At 32.5% G+C, this 20,086-nt stretch overlaps 1 protein-coding gene across 2 annotated transcripts in view; it reads right to left on the minus strand.

The window, feature by feature from the left end:
* Nucleotides 1-20,086, minus strand: part of LOC126744504 (uncharacterized) — a 76,789-nt gene that overhangs the window by 49,452 nt on the left and 7,251 nt on the right. The window lies entirely within an intron of this gene.

A 20,086-nucleotide genomic window follows, 5' to 3' on the forward strand; every position in this document is an offset into this window, starting at 1 on the left:
GGAACACAGTTTTCTTTAATTAATTCACTTATTTCAACATTTTTTACAAAAAAAATTAAATTGTAGAAATCAGTCATGGAATGTGGAAAAAAAACTGTAAAAAAATGGAAATTTTAGGGAACCAAAGACTCGCATCTCTAAAAGTAAGAAGGTTTAAAAGCTGAAAATTAGATCACAGCTTGGGTGATGGGATCCTTCTGTGACCCAATAATTCAAAACAGGAAATCTGCACTTCTACAGTATAAACGAAATCCAACCCTGGATTAAAATAAAAATTACCTTTAATATTCTAGGATTGAGGCAGAAACAAAAAAAATTTTAAACAAAATGCAAGAAAATCCAAGATTTCATGGTGCTCTAATTTGATTAAAAATACAAACTCAAAGCAGTTATGGCTACAAGCAAAAAAAATTACTAATAAACACAACTTGTTTAAAACCCACGAATAATTGGTTTGAAGAGTTTTTTGACAAAGTGCAAAAAATCTATTTTGAGTACCCAAAAAACCATTTCCTGTGCAAACCTTTTAGCACGAATGAACTCGAAAGTTCGGTAAAAAACACTCGAAACACAACTCCCGGAATTGACAACATTCAATATATACCTACCTAAGAATGCAAAACAAGTTAGGTTAGACATACTTAATAATATTTATTTAAATAGCTGTGAAATCGAGGATTTTCAAAAGGCAATTGTTGTTCCTATCCAAAAGCCAGGCAAGGACCCTAATGTTGGTAGCTCTTACAGGCCAATATCCCTTCTCTCTTGTATTTTAAAGGCATTAGAAAGTTTAATATTAAATAATCAGTATGGATATAAAAAGGTTCTCTAGATGCGATAGTACATATGACCACTGATATTCAAAATTGTTTCTCAACATATGAATATGACTCTGTGGACTTAAATATACTAAAACACAAATTAATAAGATTATTTCTTATACCAGAAAATATTGCACGATCTTTTATTTTATTATATTGCGTATATAAGAAAAGTTTTCATAAGAAATGCTCAGAATGTCGAATAGTTGGCTCTAGATTTGTACATATGGGTTTAGCCCAAGGCTCAGTTTTGAGCCTTCTTCTCTTTGTAACATGTACAAGCATGTACAGTACATGTGAAGTATTGGAACCTCCTCTTTATTTGCGCCGAAGCATGCTTAGTGCTAAGTTCCTTATTAAACAGAAATTCTTAAATACAGATCTTCTATATGAGGTAAACAAATTAAACATTCTAGATTTAATAAATAAGTATTGGGTACATAAAAACTTTTTTCATTTTGTGAGGTTTTTCGGAACATACAACCAATGTTAGATTTAATTGTACTCCTTGAATTAATAAAATTTGATTTTTTCAGCGCTGCTGAAACATGTGTGGTTAAATATCTTTCGTTTACTGATAGCTGCATATTAAATAAAAACATACTTAAATTATAATTATCACAGCATGGTAATAGTATTTATTTATTTATTTATTTATGCAATCTACAGACACAAAGTCCATTAAATGATTACAATTGGTCCTTAATGACTAATAAGCACAGTAAAATAGATTCTTTGCCCCCCAGATAACACATTAGGTAAGTTAAAGAAAAAAATTAAAAAGAAAAAAAAATTAAAAATATTCTACATTAGATATACTTTTTTTAAATTTCCCAAATGGTTCGTAAAATATGTCAATATGAAATAGTAGGTTGGCGGCACTGGACATTCGAAAAATTGGCGACTTTTTACCTAAATTGGTATTTGCTTTTTTTATACAAAAAGTTCCTAAGTCTCTATTGCTATGAATATTTACCGTTAACAGCAGTTTTTTTGAGAAGAAATGAACAATCTATATTATTATGAAGGATTTTTATTATGAAGCAGGCCATAGTTCATCTGGAAGTAAGTTTTTTAAATTAAATTCTGTCAAAAGGTTTTCATAAGATATATCCATCAGATACACACCATATTTCTTATAGTACAAATACCGCAAAAACCTTTTTTGAACTTTTTCCAACATTTGTTCGTAAACCGAATAGAATGGATATCAAACAATCGAGGCATATTCCAATATGCTGCGAACATAGACATTACAGAGAGTAGTAATGGTCTTTAAATTACAGGCATTACGAATTATACATCCTAAAATCTTAAATGCCTTATTAACCCATTTGACCCTGAAACTATATTAACGATAAAGGGCTACTATTAGAAAAATAAGTAAAGACTTAAAAATATGTTTATATATCTTACAAAATGCTTAGCAAAATACTTAAAACTTAAACTTAAAAACTAATTTGTATGATACTCCACAAAACAGTTTTTTGGGTGAAGACCAACTTCACATTTTTGGCACACAAAATTTGCTTTTTTGTGGCACACAGCACACTTCCGCTGACTCTCGTGATATGTAACTAAATGATCTAGTCTATCGTAACGTGAGAATTGGAATGCAGTTTTTGGCAATTTCGAAGGTCCTCTCTTAGTTGTTTTCCTGTACGTTTCGAGCAGCTGTGTCTTTAGGTCTCTTCTAAACTGAAGTTGGTCATGAGTACCACCATTATTCCTATGGAGTTGCCACGAGTTTTGTGAGGCCATGTCTACACAGTGGGAAAATAACGAAAAATACCACTTTTTACCTCGTACTGAAACTCTATATTGGCTTATGTTATGGTCACTACGGTCTACACCTCCTATATTTTCGTTGTATGCCTTGATCAATTGAGGCTGATCTATATAAACATGCTTTTTTTTCAGCCTGTGAAAATCGTTTGACCTTATTTACTGGCAAAACTGAACATGCATTAATGGCTAAAGTAACAACGCTGTTGTCTTTCCATTTGCATAATGCGATTTCATTATCGGCAACACCCCATTCAAATGTACATCGTGTCTTTTTCTTCAGAAGTGCCGCATTGCTAAATGGAGATTGTGGGATCCGGTTTTCACGTATAGTACCAGTTGCCTTGATGTTCCTCAATTTTAGCTCCTTTAGAAGTGACAAAGATGTGAAAAAATTGTCAAAAAATATGTGAGAGGGCTGATAAGGCATTTTCTGTAAATCATCTGCATATTGGAGAACAACTGACGCTCCCAAACCCAGGTGTTTATATTTGTCCGGAATTGTTGTCGACGCACCTTGGTAGGGATCAAAATAAACAATGTATCCAAGGCGTAGGGTATCTACCCAAAATTTATACCTCTATCTTATAGGCTTGCCTCGAATAAATTGCTTACCGCTATGTCTCCCAAAATACGGTATCATGGCCTCATCAAGGCTGTGATTCTCTTCAACTGGGGCATAATCAAAAATTTTTTTATTTAGGCTCTTGAAAAGAGGACGCAGTTTAGAGTACTTGTCTTTTTTATCAAGGGAAGTATTATCACTGCAATGAAGATTACTCATTATGAATTGAAATCTATCTCTGGAAATAGCGGCTAATAAAAGTTTATTCTGGGTATCGTTGCAATTTTGCCAATATATATGTCGCCTTGGAATAGTTGTATATCCACTGACAAGTAACACCCCTATGAAGCAGTACATCTTGTCTGCAGCAACGTTTGCTGTGCATAAATATTAGTAAAATTGACAATTTCTCATACCAAGTTCTCATCAAAGAACAGCTTGAAAATATTTCCAGGGGAACGATTGCTTTGTGCAGTTTGAACTGATTGCCATTGCATAAACGTAGACTCTAAATCTTTATTGAGAGTATAGTCAAACGTCTTTATATGTTTAGGTCGCCTTTCAACAAAAGTGGACAGTGGTAGATCGTCATCACTGTCCCAGTCGTCTTCACCTTCTACGTCAAATTCAATTTCCGCCGGGGCTCTTAGTTGCACTCAACTCGAGTAAATTATCTCAGTAAATTATTTGCTACTACATTGTCTTCAGCCCCAGAATCTTCATCGGTATCGCAGTTTTCGTTGGCATTATCGGGTGGAAAAATTGTAATGCCTGTAGGAATGTCCGACGTAGAGTAATTCTCCAATTCCTCTAAGATTTATGGTTACTGCCATGGTTAGTGGCTTTTTCCAATACCTGTAAAAAACCACATAGTAGTATATAATCCTATAGTCCTTTTGAAAGGATTCGTTTAATTGAACGTTCCTGAATTGATCAAGAAGTGTGAAACATAACCACAAATATATAAAAAGGTATGTTATGTTATTTGTTAAAAACAATCAAAACAAGAAGGAAAAAATAAACGAGTTTTAACATATCTTACCTTGAGTCACTCATTGCAAAATCACTACAAACACAGCGTGTTTTATTCGTCACTATCGATCCAAAAATTAACAAAATCCTAACGATCGCGATTTAAGATGTTAACTAAATATAGTGTGACATTGGCGACATTATTTTGCTAAGTGTCATATGACATCCTTGGAGGTATATAAGTACTACATAAATACAAGTTTTAAGAAGAAAAACATAATTTAATACATATATATACAGATGCATCAAAGAGTGAAGAAGGCAATTTAGCAGCAATATATTCCTGATTTAGACATTCAATATTAATTTAAAATTGACAAAAATTGTAGCATATTTACTTCTGAGGCAATTGTCATTAGATAGGCACTTAAACTTGCCTTACAAGACAGTAACAAAAACTACGTTATACTATCGGACGAAATGATGAAAAAAGATGAAAGGAGGTTTGGTTGGTCTTATAAAGTTAACCCCATAATATGGAAAAACAAAAAACTTATACGTGGTAATGAGTTGGTAAATTTGTTAGCCAAAAATAATATTGCAGTCGGCAACTACATACCTGATCTTCCTTGTCTCACTCATATAAAAGCAATAATTAGGAAAAATACAAATGCTAAGTGGAATATGATATTTGGGAAAATGTTTGCAAAGAATCTCCAACAAGTTATTGCAAATTAGATTCAAAAATACCTTCTGCATACTGGCATAGTGAACTAAACGTGCCAAGGCGTCTTAAAACAACTATAATTCGTGTATGAAATTAGGACATGCTTGCTACCCAGCACACCTAAACAAAATTAAAGTATAACCTATTGATCTGTGCACAAATTGTAATGTTACAGGTGACCTAAATGAAAAAATATTTTTTTGAATGTAAAAAGTACAGTATCAGTCTTCGGTTCAAAACGTCGTCGCTCAGAACCTTGCACAGGGCGCCGTTCTGTCTCAAAATGTGAGCCAAAACGCTTGGGTACAGAACGTGGTGGCTCAAAACCTAGCGCAGAACCTGACGGCCGCGCAAAGTTCGGTGCTTTCTGAAAACATGAGCCAAAACGCTTCAGTACAAAATATCTTGTCTCAAAATGTGAGCCAGAACACATCGGTGCAAAACGTCCTGTCACAGAATATGAGTCAGAGCGCTTCTGTACAAAACGTGATCGCCCAGAATATGCAGAATATACAGAGAGTTCAGCCAACGCAAACGCAGAACGTGCCTCAGTCTTCGGTGCATACCGTTCAAGGGTTTCAACAGGCTCATACTAGTCAACCTATTTTAAAGGTTAGCTATTGGTGATTTATGACTCAATGTTAAAGTTCTGTCAATCTCATCTTAATCATCATCTTTGTTTCTTAGGTACAACTATTTCAGGAATCTTAACCGCCTGTACAAACAGTACAGCCAATACAGAATCTATCGCATCAACATCAACATCAGAATATGCAAGAGCAACAAAACCAGCAAAGCGAAAATAACAATCCCACTTCTTACGTTGTCAACTTAACTCCGGAGCAGTTAAAGAGGTCAGTAATATAAAAATCAATCATTCTAATATAGTAAGCAACCATTAAACATTTGTCAATGACAAATCAACAAAATATCCTTATTTGCTATTTTTTAACTTAAAATCTAACTTTTGGAGAAGGAATATTATCGGCTTACTGCACATTTAGGATACTTTTCTTAGTTTCCACAGTTTTTATTCCAAAATATATTAAAAGTAATCATCTCTTTGACATTCCATGAGAAAATTATTAAAGAATTGCTTATTAGATGAAAAAAAGCGTGTTTAACAGCATCCCCTCTCATAATATAAACACTTGTCATTTAGTAAAAATTTAAAGAAATTTTAATAAATTTTTAAAATGAAGTTTTACTAGAAAAATATTTATTAAGCTATTAGTTATACAGCTAAATGATCTCTAAAAGAGCGCTCTTTCTTGGATTTTCAGCCTTATACATTTTTAAAAATATCTTAATATTAACACAAGTAGAATATATTTGTGATGTTATTGCAGAAAATATATGTAGTATCAATTCATTGCTCTGATCACACTACTAAAAAATTACATAATGTGAACATAATTATAATAGTTGCAAGGATTAAAAAAAACATTGAAGATAAAAGAAACATAAAATAGGAAGCTACAACTTCTAGATGAAAACTGTGAATGAACAACGAAGCTCAATCATGAAATCGAGATGCTAGTGATTAATTTAGGCGTGGAATGTAAAGTAGATAGGATAATGTAGCTAAGAACCGTCCTATAAATTAGATATATCTAGATATTAAAAATAAGATGACATTAAAAAAAAGCATAATTTGCATAAAAGTTAAAGAATATTTTTAAATCAATTATCAAAGTAGTTAGAAATATGCGATACGTAATAATGGCAAAACAAGTAAAATATAAAAATTGTAACTGACTGCATGGTTAAATGCCACATGCCATAAAAAAAAGATCACAGCTTCTTGTAATAGAATGATTGGATACGAATTTCAGCATTTTTTCAAAAATATGTTGCCTAATTGAGACCACCCCTAACTAGACTTGATAGGACATTAATTGAAAGATTAATCAACTTCACTGGGTCTGGCAAGCAGCGATTTATCTTAATTTATCTTATAACGTCTTGCCATTTTCTCTCGTTTGTAATTTGATTTCAGTCAGTAAGAAAGGTAATAAAATGATGTTGTCTCATTAAAACTGTTTTAGAAAAACACAAAATTCCAAAGGCTTAAACATAAAAAAATTAATTAAATCTGACATTAATTCAGTGACATACTTCAATAGAATATTCCAATAATTAATTCAACAATAATATCCAGACGTTATATCCTTACGATACGCCCTTTATCTGCCATATGGAACATAGAGACCATTAAAATGCGAACCACTTTATGAATTACGGCCGATTATATTCGGGAAACGGTTTTACGTGCCATTTATATCTAATTTTCTCGAAAACTGTTAGGGAATTTGCGAATTTTATTTTACAATCGGATTTCTCATTAAAAATGCTACAAATCATCCTCAGTCATAGTTAATCGTGAAATTCAAAATAAAGAACTTTTGATAAATATTTGAGTGAACAATATGTTGTTTTTTTGCAAACCGATAAATATCAAGCAGCAGCTTCAAGAAAGTTTAATAAGACTTTCTTGAAATTTTAATTTTTTTTTTGGAAAACTTATGATTAAAGAAGAAAATTTTTCCGGTAAAGAATGTTTGGAATATCAATGGGCATCAGATGCAATAAATAAATAATTTTTATCTTCAATAGCATTCCGGAAAATTATGAAAAACCCTTTATTGATGAAACGTTGGGAAATATCGGGAAGGTGATGCTCATTTGGAAACGATCCAAACTTTTATGGAGTTCTTTGTGTCAGTTTTACGATGGGAATTTGGCATGCACGCTTTGATGCGGTATATTTGGCTCAAGTTTTTTTTTTTACAAAAAATACATATATTGGACAAATGCCTTAATGTGATTCAAATACTTCCAAGGCTAATATCTTTATTTTATAGAATTATTTATTTAATATTTTGCTTAACAGAATATGTCAATTACAAAGCAGAGAGTAAACAACAAATACTAGACTAAACATCTAAAAACATGTATTTTGGCAAAAAAAAAAATTAAATAAATGTCCATGGTTATGTCCATTACCGTGGGATTAAATGATGTCTGGAAAAAATCAGAAAATTAACGGTTTGTTGACGTTTGAATTTATGTATGATCACAAAGAGTTGGGTCCTTTTTGATTTGCTATTCAGTTTCATTTACGTAATACTCATAGGCGGTAACATCATACTTAATTCTGGTTAGTAGTGTGGAAAATTATAGGAGAACCTATCTTCCAGATTCACATCTCTGTTTATTGGTTTAAGAGATATAAGCATTTATTCTTTAGTTATTTTGAAAGAAATTTTTTCCATGGTTTATTTGAAGAACTTTTAACTTTCAACAGCTTTTTTTTAGTAAAAATTGTTTTTTAATTAAAAATTCTTTAACCTTGTTAGATTCAGAAACCATGTACGAGCAATTCGTCTACTGTGCTGAATTTTGTTCTTACAGATTTTTTTTCCTAATTCCATGCTTAATTTCTGCAATTTTAACTATTCTTGTTTTTTGGGAAAAAACGCTGAAATAGGTGTCCAATCGTTTTATTAGAACAAGCTATTATCCAATTCAGAAATTTCTCTTAATCTTCTTACTTTCAGAAATACGAGTATTTTGTGGTCTGCAATTTAATTTTTTTTCAAATTTGATGACTCATTTCTACAAGTAAAATTGTTTTGTTTTTTGGAAAAAATGCCGAAGTATGTTCAATGCTTTTAGTGCAGAAGCTGTGTTTTAATTTTGAATTCTCTAAGCTTGCTTTCGGAGATACGAGCCTTGGATCCCCTCAAATTTCTTTTACAATTTTTTTTCCAAATTCCATAACTGATTTCTACAATTAATTATTTTTTTGGAAAAAATGATTTTGTTAAGTTATATTTCATCCTGTTATATTTATTTAGGCTCTAAACCAAAAAAATATTCGTGTATTTAAAGAGCACAGCATCCATCAGTTTTTTAAAAAACAGGTCAAGTGTTAACTGGGTTGCGAAGCCCTTTTTCCGCTTAATTTACCCACACAGACTTTAACGACATTTCGCCCGGGGCTTATTTGGAGTGACATGCAATTAAAGATCGCATTTTTACCAATTTCAATCTTCTTTCTCTCTCGTTATTAAATAGTTTTCGAAAGAGATTCTATCAAGGTTATATCAGGCCATATTAATAAATCATACATTAACACAAAATAGCACGTAAAATTTGTCATCCGAAACATTTATCTCTGTAGTCGCTCCCCCTGAAACCCTTTGATGAGCCCGAATATACGAGACCATTAACGTGTCAGGTGGACTTTAAAAATGGTTTGTACGCGTGAAAGTTTTATTTGTTTACTGAGCGGGAAAACATTCGTTTTCCAGGAAAGTCTCCATGTTGAGGGTTATTAAAGGGTTTTGCATCTTTAGGCTTGATTACGCAGTGTTTGCAAGTAATTAATGAATGTGTCAAAAATGTCATTAATTTTATTAGAAAGGTTCACCGTGAAATGCGGAAGAAGGTTTTTATCTCAGGCGTGTGAAACGATGATTGTCGTCTGCAGTGGATATAAATGCGTAAGATAAATGAGTTTTGAGGAGAAATAAACTGGACAAAGTTTCTGGTTAGTTAAACTGGACAGCATTTAATTCTAGTCAAAAAAGCTATACTTCTCTGATCTCCAAAAAGTAGACCGTTTTCGAAATAAACGCATTTTTTTATTAGGTTGCGTATGAACACTTAATCTAAAATTTAATTAACAACGATAAAATTAGAAAAGGTGAATTAATTGAAATTAGAAAAAATGCAATGATGTGATCCAGAAGCCATCGACAAAATTGAACTCTAGGATGATAATCGGCTGCAGTCATATAACTTTCTGGAAGTGGTAAGGATGGAGTTGTTGCTCGTGTAGTACCCGCCAGACAGAAGCGTTACTCGTATTCATATTCTTAGCGACGTCACGTGTGCTATTTGATGGTTCATCGGCAACTCGCTAAAGCACCTCTTCTTCAAATTTGACCGTTCTTACGGTTCGAGCAACATCAGTATCATGCATCTTGGTCTTAAACATGCCTGTCTCAGCGAACCGCCGATGAACCGCAATAAACTTTTTGTATCCAGGATGCTGTCGTTCGGGATAACGTTCATGATACAACCGCGATGCTGCTCGTGCATTGCAGTTTGTTGCTCCGTACGCCAAATGCATATCCGCCAATTCTTGATTGGTAAAGTTTTCCATTAGCAATAAATGTTTATAAATTGTAAGCTATAAAATTTTTAAACATGACATTGATAAGCGTTGATTTTAAACAATTGTTGTTATGGTATTATGTACAAAAGGTAAAAATAAATGCAGCAGATCCTATTTAGGTAATTAATGTTTTTTATAATTTTTAACGCATCTTAGGGCCGTAGTGCGTAGTGACGCATTTCCGGACATGGGTTCCTATACTCAAATGAATTCTTCTGTTGCACTGAACAACCCCCAGAAGTTTGATCCCATAGTTCTGAAACACCCTGTATACATTATCACGCCTGACCTAGCTCTAACTCAAAGTACTGATTATGGGAATATTAGGAATTTTCGACGAATACCTTCTTTAGAACATTCTTAAAGTAGGAGAATTTTTTAACAGATTTTATTTGATATGGTAGTTTATTTTAAGGTTTTATTGTCATATACTCGTACATGGTACTTCGTTGTTAGTAGGATGTGTTATCTTGTCTGCATACCTGTAAAATATTGCTTATTATTTCTATAAAAAAGAAGTAATTTATAAAAGTACAAAGAGTACATCGTCATTATTCTATATTTCTTAATGCATGAGATAATATGTCACAGCAGTGGATTATTATTTTTATGCAAAATTAAAAGCGTATTAACCTTAGAACTTCCACATATAAATAAATAAATAATGGCTTTATTTGTACTTTTCAATAGTGTACATAGGCGAAGTCTAGCCCAAGGCTAATTTACTTAACCTGTTTAAAAAAGTAAGCAAAATTATTTTATATAGCACAACAGAAAGAAAAAAATTAACATTTGTAATGGTAACACTAATATTAATATAAAAATAAACAGGTATACACCCATTGGTCCATAAAAATCAAAAAATTTTAAAATAAGAAATACCTACTGACAATTTAGCTATTCTGTTTTATTAAAAAATGCAGCTTTAGTTTTTTCTTGAAACCCGCTACTGACATTTCTTTTATAGGATTCGAAACAAGGTCATTGTAAATTGCCACAGCATTATACAGAAAACTACGACGAAAGAAGGCTGTTCGATATCTAGGAATTGACAACTTATTTATAAATCTCAGATTTGCTTCATGTAAATTTTTCCGAAAAGTAAGTTTTTTGCGGAGGTAGGGAGGAGTACGACGCTAGCAGTCTATGCACAAAAACCGCCAATTGCAAAGAGAATAGATTTTCCACGCGCAGCCAACTAAGTTCACATAGCCTTGCAGAGACTCTATCATACTTTCTCAGTCCATAAATAAATCTGCAGCATTGATTTTGCAGCTTTTCAAACGGTATGCAGTGATTTTGTCTAAACATGGAAAATAAACAATATTGCAGTAATTCATAATAGTTAAAACTAAAGACTTACACAGTTTTTTCCTTACCTTAAAATTAATTATATTTCTGTTTGCATACAATGGCTTTAAAGAATAGTATAACTTTTTAATAACATTAGAAACGTGTAACTTCAAGCGCAATTCATCATCCAAAAGCAATCCAAGATTTTTTGCACATTTAACCATACTTAGCTGATTACCTCCCACAAAAAGCTTTAAACCGTCCAATGCTATTCTTTTTTTGTTCTTAGAAGTAAAGCACATAACACAACACTTTGAAGGATTGAGTTTTAAATTATGTCGAAAGGAAAAGAAAGAAATTCTAGAAAGATCGTCGTTTATTTTATGTGATGCCTCCAATACAGATTCAGCTTTAAAAGAATGATAAATTTGCATATCATCCGCGAACCCCTGGATCTGGCAGTATTTTACAATATTAAACAAATCCGAAACATACATCAGAAATAAGAGAGGTTCCAAAACAGATCCCTGAGGTACTCCAGATGTTATATATTTGATATTTGAAAAAGTCTGATCTTCCAAGACCACCATTTGCCTTCTGTTGGATAAGTAGGATTTAAAAAACATTTAGGAAACATTATCAAAGTCATAATAAGCCAATTTTGCCAAAAGCAAATGATGATCCAAGGTGTCAAATGCTTTGGAAAAATCAAGCATTATAAGTGCCGTGGCGTCACCTTTATCCATTGCACAAATTATCTCTTGGGTAACGTTTAGTAAGACAGATGTCGTGCTATGTTATTTTCTAAACCCAGATTGCTTATGCGGAATAATATTATTGGAGGTGAGAAAGTCATAAATTTGCGGCTGTATAAACTTTTCCAAAACTTTAGCGATGACCGGGATAATTGAAATTGGTCTAAGGTCGCTGAAATTAGTTGGATTATTAATTTTAGCCAAAGGTGTTAAGAGAGACATTTTTCACATACCCGGGAAATACCCAGCTTCTAGGCAACAGTTTATAATATGCGTAATATGTGGAGATAGCTTTGGAATACAGTGTTGCAACATTAACAATATACCGTAATAATTATACCGTATGCCAGCTTGCTTTGGATACATGCATGTATATACCTTACTACCACATTTCTATTAATTTGTTTAAAAAGTTTTCCTACCACATAATACCCTGTTGCCAAATTCCTTGCCAAATCATCAATATGCAAATGCCATGTTAAATGATCATCTGTGTCTAAGCTTTAAAAATGAAAGAACAAAACTAAATGCTTTATGTTTTGTTCTTTTATATTTGATACCACATTTAGGTTGTGAGCTTAACGGGGTATTTCTGGTAAATATATATTATTATTATTATTATTATTATTACATTTTGTGTCAGATTCAATTTTTATTATTTTGTGGTCTGTTCGATTAAGGGCGCTTTGTAGAAACAAGACATTTTGTCTGTTTATTTTGAATTGCAGTGCTATGGATTTTCAAGAGTCAGGCAATAGACCATTAATTCTGCACCCTAATGCGAAATTGTTCCATGTACTATTTGCACGTTCAACAGCTTCTGAAAATTGTTTATTTTTTATAATAATTAAAGTATCGTCTGCAAATGAGCATACACTACCGGCCAAAAGTGACGAAACATTTACAAATTTAACAATAACATCTTAACATACAAGATATTATTTTACATTTTTAGTAGAAAATATTTAGCTCTATTATTGCAGCATAAAAACACATCCTTCTTGTTTGTATTTACCTTATCAGTTGATTAAAAAATGATTTATGCTATTTTATGCGGATAAAAGTGAATAAACATTCCAAACAAATCTTATTTGGTATTTAAAGTGATTATTTATCATTAGTTTGATCTTCACATTGAGTGTTTCAAAATTTCAAGCTGGTGTAAAACAAAGTGAAATTGCTAGGCAAATTAATCGTAATAGATCCGTAATTTCAAAAACTATTGCTGCTTTTAAAAAATATAATAGTGTGACTACCCGTCTAAGGTATGGACGGCCAAGGAAAACGAATAAAGTTATTAAGAGAAAAATAAAAATGTTGGCAACAGAACATCCCTTTATGCCCGCCTCAGATATTTATAATGAAATACATGGGGTTTCGGTACCTGTGCGTACTATTCGTCGTCGTTTGACTGAATTTGGACTTTATAGCCGTCGTCCAGCCAAAAAACCATTTATTTCTAAAAAGAATAGATTGGTTAGACTCCAATTTGCACAGGAACATCTTGATTAAACAACCCAAAAGTGGAAAATGGTTCCATTTTCTGATGAAAGTAAGTTCTGCCTATTCGGATCTGATGGAATGAAATGGGTTCGCCGTCCTGCCAATACTAGACTTAATCCAAAGTACACCAGGGCAACTGTGAAACATGGAGGAGGCAATATCATGGTTTGGGTTTGCTTTTCCGGATCAGGAGTAGGACCATTAAGAAAAGTTGAAGGAAAAATGGACAGATTTCAATTTTTAAGAATTCTTCAGGATCATATGCTTCCATACGCAGTAGAAAATAATATGCCGCTTCGATGGTCGTTTCAGCAGGATAACGATCCGAAGCATATACCGCAAAAGTAGTAAAGAAATGGTTTGAAGACAACAATGTGCCCCTTATGAAATGGCCCGCACAAAGTCCGGATCTTATAATTCTTTATTCTTTATTCTTATAATACAATTACATATACGAAATGTTTATAATATACGAAATAAGCAATTTTTTTTTTAAGCATGCTTATGTTCGAATTACAATATCAGAAAAACCAAATTATACTCTTACAAAAAATGCTTGGATTTCAACTCTTTCCTTAACAATCAAAATAAACTTATTAACAGAATAATATACATATTATACACAAAAATAAACTAGTAGGAAATATAACAGAATACATGTTTTAAATCAATTCAATATCAATAATCAAAAACAAAATTGAACCTAAATGAAAATAACGTAATTTCAGATAAATCTGTTACATTTAAAAAAATACACTATTTACATTAAAACCACGAAAAGAAAAGATCAAACATAATACGCTGTTGGACCAGTAAATTCAATTAATCATTGGTCTAAATTTGTTAAAATTAATATATATGTAGTTTTTTATTTCTCTATTGAATATTCTATGGTTTTTTATATTTTTAATATCAGGAGGAAGTAAGTTATAAAATTTTGGCCCTAAATAATCTATAAAATGAAGGTTTATTTGCTTATGATTTTGTGGTAAATTCAAATTGTTGTACATATTACTTCTGGTACATTGGGAATGCGTGATTTGTCTCTTTGCTATCTCAGTATTTTCATTATAAAGTAACTCGGTAGAGCAGAGCTTATTTTTCCTATGAATGACCCTAAGAATGTAGTTTTGTACTACTTTTAAAGGTTGAAGAATAGTTTTATAAGTACCGCCCCATGCAATTATGCAATACGAGAGGAGAGACTCAGCTAATGATTTATAAACAAACAAACATAATTTATTGCCCATTATTTCCCGAAGAACATAAAATTTATGTATTAAAGTTCTGACTTTATCACAGAGATAACCAATATGTTGATTCCATTTTAAGTGTTGGTCAATGATAATGCCAAGATATTTAGTTTTATAAGTTTCAGTGATTACTTCGTTAGTTTTATGGTTGACAGTTATATAGTTAAATGGTGGTCTATTTTTATTACATATAGAAAAAGCTATATAATTTGTCTTCTCCATGTTTATCGTGAGTTTTTGGGTACATAACCAATCCCTGACCTGTCCAAAACCCACACACAAAGTCTTTTTCGCTTCTTCCCATGTGTTGCCCTTGAAAATTAAGGTCATGTCATCGGCGAAACTTAGTATAATTTCAGCAGTTCGTTTATATAGGCCACAAAGAGGATTGGTCCCAAAATTGTACCTTGGGGTACACCTATGTTAATTATTTCAGGATCACTAACAGTATCATTTAGTTTAAGAAATTGTTCTCTGTTCTCAAAGTAACTCCGAAGTACCTGTTTTGCCAAACCTCTAACCCCATAGTGTTCTAAAGTATTTATAAGGAAGTTGTGTGGCACAGTATCGAAGGCCTTAGCAAGATCTATAAAAACAGCAATACATTTTTTACCGTTGTTAAGGTTATTACTAACTTCAGATATGAGTTTATAGACTGCATGTGCCGTGCTGATACCGTCTGAGAATCCAAATTGATTATCTGATAATACACCAAGCGAGTTTAGAAATGATTTTAAGCGATCCTTAATGCATTTCTCTAGAATTTTAGAAAAGTTGTTTAATAAACTAATTGGTCGATAATTCTCAATTTTGGATGTGGGGCCTTTTTTATGTATTGGCGTGACAATCGATTGTTTAAAGTACTTCGGTATAGTGCCGCTTGTAAAGATAAGGTTTATAATATGACTTAAAGGTTCAGCTATATATTTGTTAGTTAGTTTTATGGCACGTGTTGGAATGAGATCTATTCCTGGGGCAGCGTTTGTCTTTAGTGTTGCAATGTGTTTAATTATTTCATTGTTATGTACAGGTGTTAAAAATAATGAGGTTTTTGCTGGTTCTAGGATATCGTTTATACGGATATTTTTCTCCGGAGGCGAAATCTTATCTTTCATTTTATTTCCAACATTAATAAAATATTTATTGCAAAAATTGGCCATTTCTTTATTTGTTGAAAATTTCTTGTTACTTTCGTCCATTATGCTGGCTTCAATCTTCCTATCTGTTTTTGTGTTTGTGGCGTCCCTGATAATTTGATAAACTTTTTTTATATTTTTACTATTTTCTGTAATTTGGCTTTTATAATACTCATACTTAGTTTTTTTAATTAAATCATTCACATAGTTTCTAAATTGTTTGTACTCCTCATTAAGCTGTGTACTATAATTTTTAATCAATTTCTTCCTTAGTTTGTCCTTTTTACGGATTGCAATAATTAGTTCCTGTGATATCCATTCTTTTATCTTTCTTACCTTATGTTTAGAGTGTCTTTCTATCCTACATGAATTAAAAAGGTTTATAAATTTGTTTGTAAAGTTTTGGGTTGCCATGTCAACGTCTGCTATTTCTATGGTGTCCGTCCAGTTCACGTTTTTTATTAAATTAAGAAACTTGACATAGTCTATAATGTGGAATGTATTTTTCTTTTTTCTTTGACTTTGAATAATTTGGGATTCAATTTGCAACATGATAGGGAAGTGGTCTGTTGTGTGTGTGTTCAAGACAAATGACTTAATTAAAGAACCACCCCTACTTTTTATAAAAAAGTGATCAATGCAAGTTTCTGTCTCGTTAGTTACCCTAGTCGGAATCCCAATAAATTGTTGAAACCCAAAAGAATTTAGTACTGACATATACTTATTTACGCTTGTTTTGTCTCTTTCGTTTGTATTATACAAATTTAAATTAATGTCTCCGGTAAAAAATTCAAAATCTTCTGTTACATTGTTTGCAAAAAATATTTCCAACTCATCAATAAAGTCATTCACAGAAATCGGAGGCGGCTTATAGACCGCTGAGAGACCAAAAGGTATATTATTTACAGAAACCCGATAGAAAACCTATGGGACCATTTGGATAGGAAAATCAGACAAAAAAATAAAGATAAATTTAGAAACCAGGATGACTTGTTCACAGCTCTTCAAGAGGAGTGGAATTCCATTTCAGCAGATTATATTGACAGCCTAATGAACTCTATGCGAAGTCGGTGTGCTGAAGTTATAAAAAATAAGGGTTTTGCTACACATTATTAGTCTTTGTATGTACAACTAACTAATACATTGTGTATAAAAAATAAATAAAAATAGTGTTTCTCCACATTTGTCCCCTGTAAAAACAAGAATAAAATATATTAGTTGTCACTTGTTTTTTTTTTAATCTTTTATTGAGGTACTGAAGACTAGAAACAAAATTATATTTAAAAAAAATAAAAAATTAATGATCAAATACACTAATATAAAAATAAATACAAAAGACACTTTGTTTCTCCACTGTTGTCCGGTAGTGTAGGGTAAGGTATCCTAATTTGGAACACTTTTCAAACATCTATTGTATTACACATGTTAATAAATATTTCAAAATTTTATTATAAAAATCATTTACTAAGTACTGTTTATATTCCAAAAATTCACAAATAATAGATGATAAATAATACATGGTACTTTATAATATTTTATTTTTCAAATGAAAAAAATATAAGCAAAAGTCCAATTTGGGATACCGGTATCCTTAATTGGATCATTGGCGCCCTAAATTGGACCGATGTTAAAACCTATATTTAAACATGAGGAACGCGAAAAAAGATATATATTAGCATAACATAAACTAATATTCAACGTTTTTTCACTGATAAACTTAACCTAAATTAAACTATTTTAATTAACCTAATTTAACCCTTTATTATTATGTAATATTAAAAATCATAATCTTAAGTTTTACAGTTTGAACAATAAAATATCTTAGTTTTTAGCGATACATTGACACATTTTGCATGAAACCAAATTTTACATTTAAGACACTGGATCATTTCTTCGACTGATTCAGACTCGCATATTTCACAATACCAGCTGTCCGATTTAGCTCCACCTAATTTTGCTACCTTTTTTTTATCACTAATCTTTGAAAATTTTAAAGTAGTTTTAACCGATTTTGCTTTAGATGTCTTAGCTCTTGCTTCAAGTTCGTTTTTGTACGGGGAACTAGTCAATTCAACTGCGTCCTGGGTGCGGCAAACTTTTGATGATTTTGATTTTTTTATAGGTAACGGCGAAATATCCTGGACTGAAATATTTAGGGAAGTTGATGCTGCTCTCTTCGTTCGTAATCCTTGCGACCTAACGACTTGCGCCAATGGAATATTATCTTCTTCAGATATCTCCTGTTGGGATTCATGGTTAGAGTTCGATGCACTGTCAAACATCATTGAAGCTGCAAAATCAGATTCTTTAAAAACATTTTCATCTATAGGCCAAATGCCACTAGCACGAAAAGCGTTCTGCGCGTTTCTCACTGTTGCAGCAATCCCATAAGCCTCTCCAATTATCCCGAAAACCTGAAACATTGATACAGTTCGACCCACGTTATTTCGCAACCATTTTTAAATGCATTGTCCATAAACATTTTGAAAGGCTCTGAAGAATCCAACATCCAACGGTTGGAGTCTGTGTGTTGTGTGACTTGGTAACTGCAACAACCTAATTCCATTATCCCTGGCAATTTGTAGAGCTTTTAGGTTTTTGCTGTGGGTGCTGTGGCCGTCCAACAATAACAAAACAGGGGCCTCAGGGCTTGGCTTAACTGTTTCAATGAAATGTTTAAGCCATGTCACAAAAAGATCGCTACTGATATATCCAGTATCGCTAATAGTGACAATGCTGCCAGGCGGAGCACCTAATGAAAGTTTCTCTTGAAAACGTTTCCTCTTAAAAATTATCATGGGTGGTACAAACTGCCCTGCTGCACTTGCACAACAAACCACAGTAGTATTTGCCCCCCTCTCTCCACTAGAAATGCTCCCAATTTGATGTTTTCCCTTCTTGGCTAATATTTTCTGACATTGCCGTTGTACGGTTGAGCAGCCTGTCTCGTCGACGTTGAATATGCGTTGAATGGCGGTCAATTTATCCTCTTCTCAGATTTTTTTTAAACTTTGCTAAATCCTGCAGCCCTTGCCATTGATGTTTTCTCCGGTTGCCGTAACGATATTTCTTTATGTCTTGACATGAAACCATAATACCACTTTTTCCCTGCCATACGTTTATCTGTGTTGAAATTGTGTTTCAAATTGTTTCTTGTTGCCAATTCAAATGCCAGTTTGCGGACGTCTCGTATGCCCATCCCGAACATTCGCTCTTCAAAATTCAAAATATGCCTAGCCAATTCTGCTTCAACTTCTTCATTAAATACACTAAACCTGTCCATTTTTTTAATTGAATTATTTGCCCGTTTGTTTTTCTCTTCGAGATGTCTTTTTAGTGTAGCTTTAGGTACTTTAAACAACCTTGCACATTCATTAAGCCCATAAGAACCATTACGAAAAGCGGAAATAGCACTGCTTAAATCTTCTGTGCTCCACTTGCCACTTTCGTGATTTTGCCTAAAAAATCACGAAAACACTAATATTTCCTCAACCGTTGTTTACAGACGCACACGTGTTGAAACTCTAACAGTTTTCGAGGTGTAGTTTTAGTTGGCATTGACAGATGGCCCCACTTGTTGTCGGTTTGCTCAAATCTTCAAAGGTCCAATTTAGGAGCCGGTCCAATATAGGCAACCCTACCCTATGTGACGAGAAGGAGAACGGTCTATTCATTGAGATAAATCCTTACCACAGATTTACATAATACCACAGATTTAATATTCTGTAAATCTGTGTCATTACTAAAGATCAAAAAAGGTGACAATATATCCTCCAGGGGGACTCCATATATTGTGTGGTCAATAGTAAAAAAAAAAGAAAATTTACTTAGTGGTCATTCGAGCTAATAATTTGGACAAGTTGTCGCCTATTTGATACACAATATGAGATCCAGTCTAAACCGTAAATTCCAAACGCTTCTAACTTAGATCTTAAATGTTTACTATCCAGTACATCAAAAGCCTTACTTAAATTGTAAAAAATTCCAATGGTGCAAACTCAAAATTTAAAAGAAGTTTTTCGGAGTAATTAATTATTTTTAATTTTCGTTAATAATAATTTTTGATAGTTTTGCAGATAATTCATAAAAGC

The sequence above is a fragment of the Anthonomus grandis genome, chromosome 1, assembly GCF_022605725.1.
Source record: "Anthonomus grandis grandis chromosome 1, icAntGran1.3, whole genome shotgun sequence".
In the NCBI taxonomy this organism is placed as follows: Eukaryota; Metazoa; Arthropoda; class Insecta; order Coleoptera; family Curculionidae; genus Anthonomus; species Anthonomus grandis.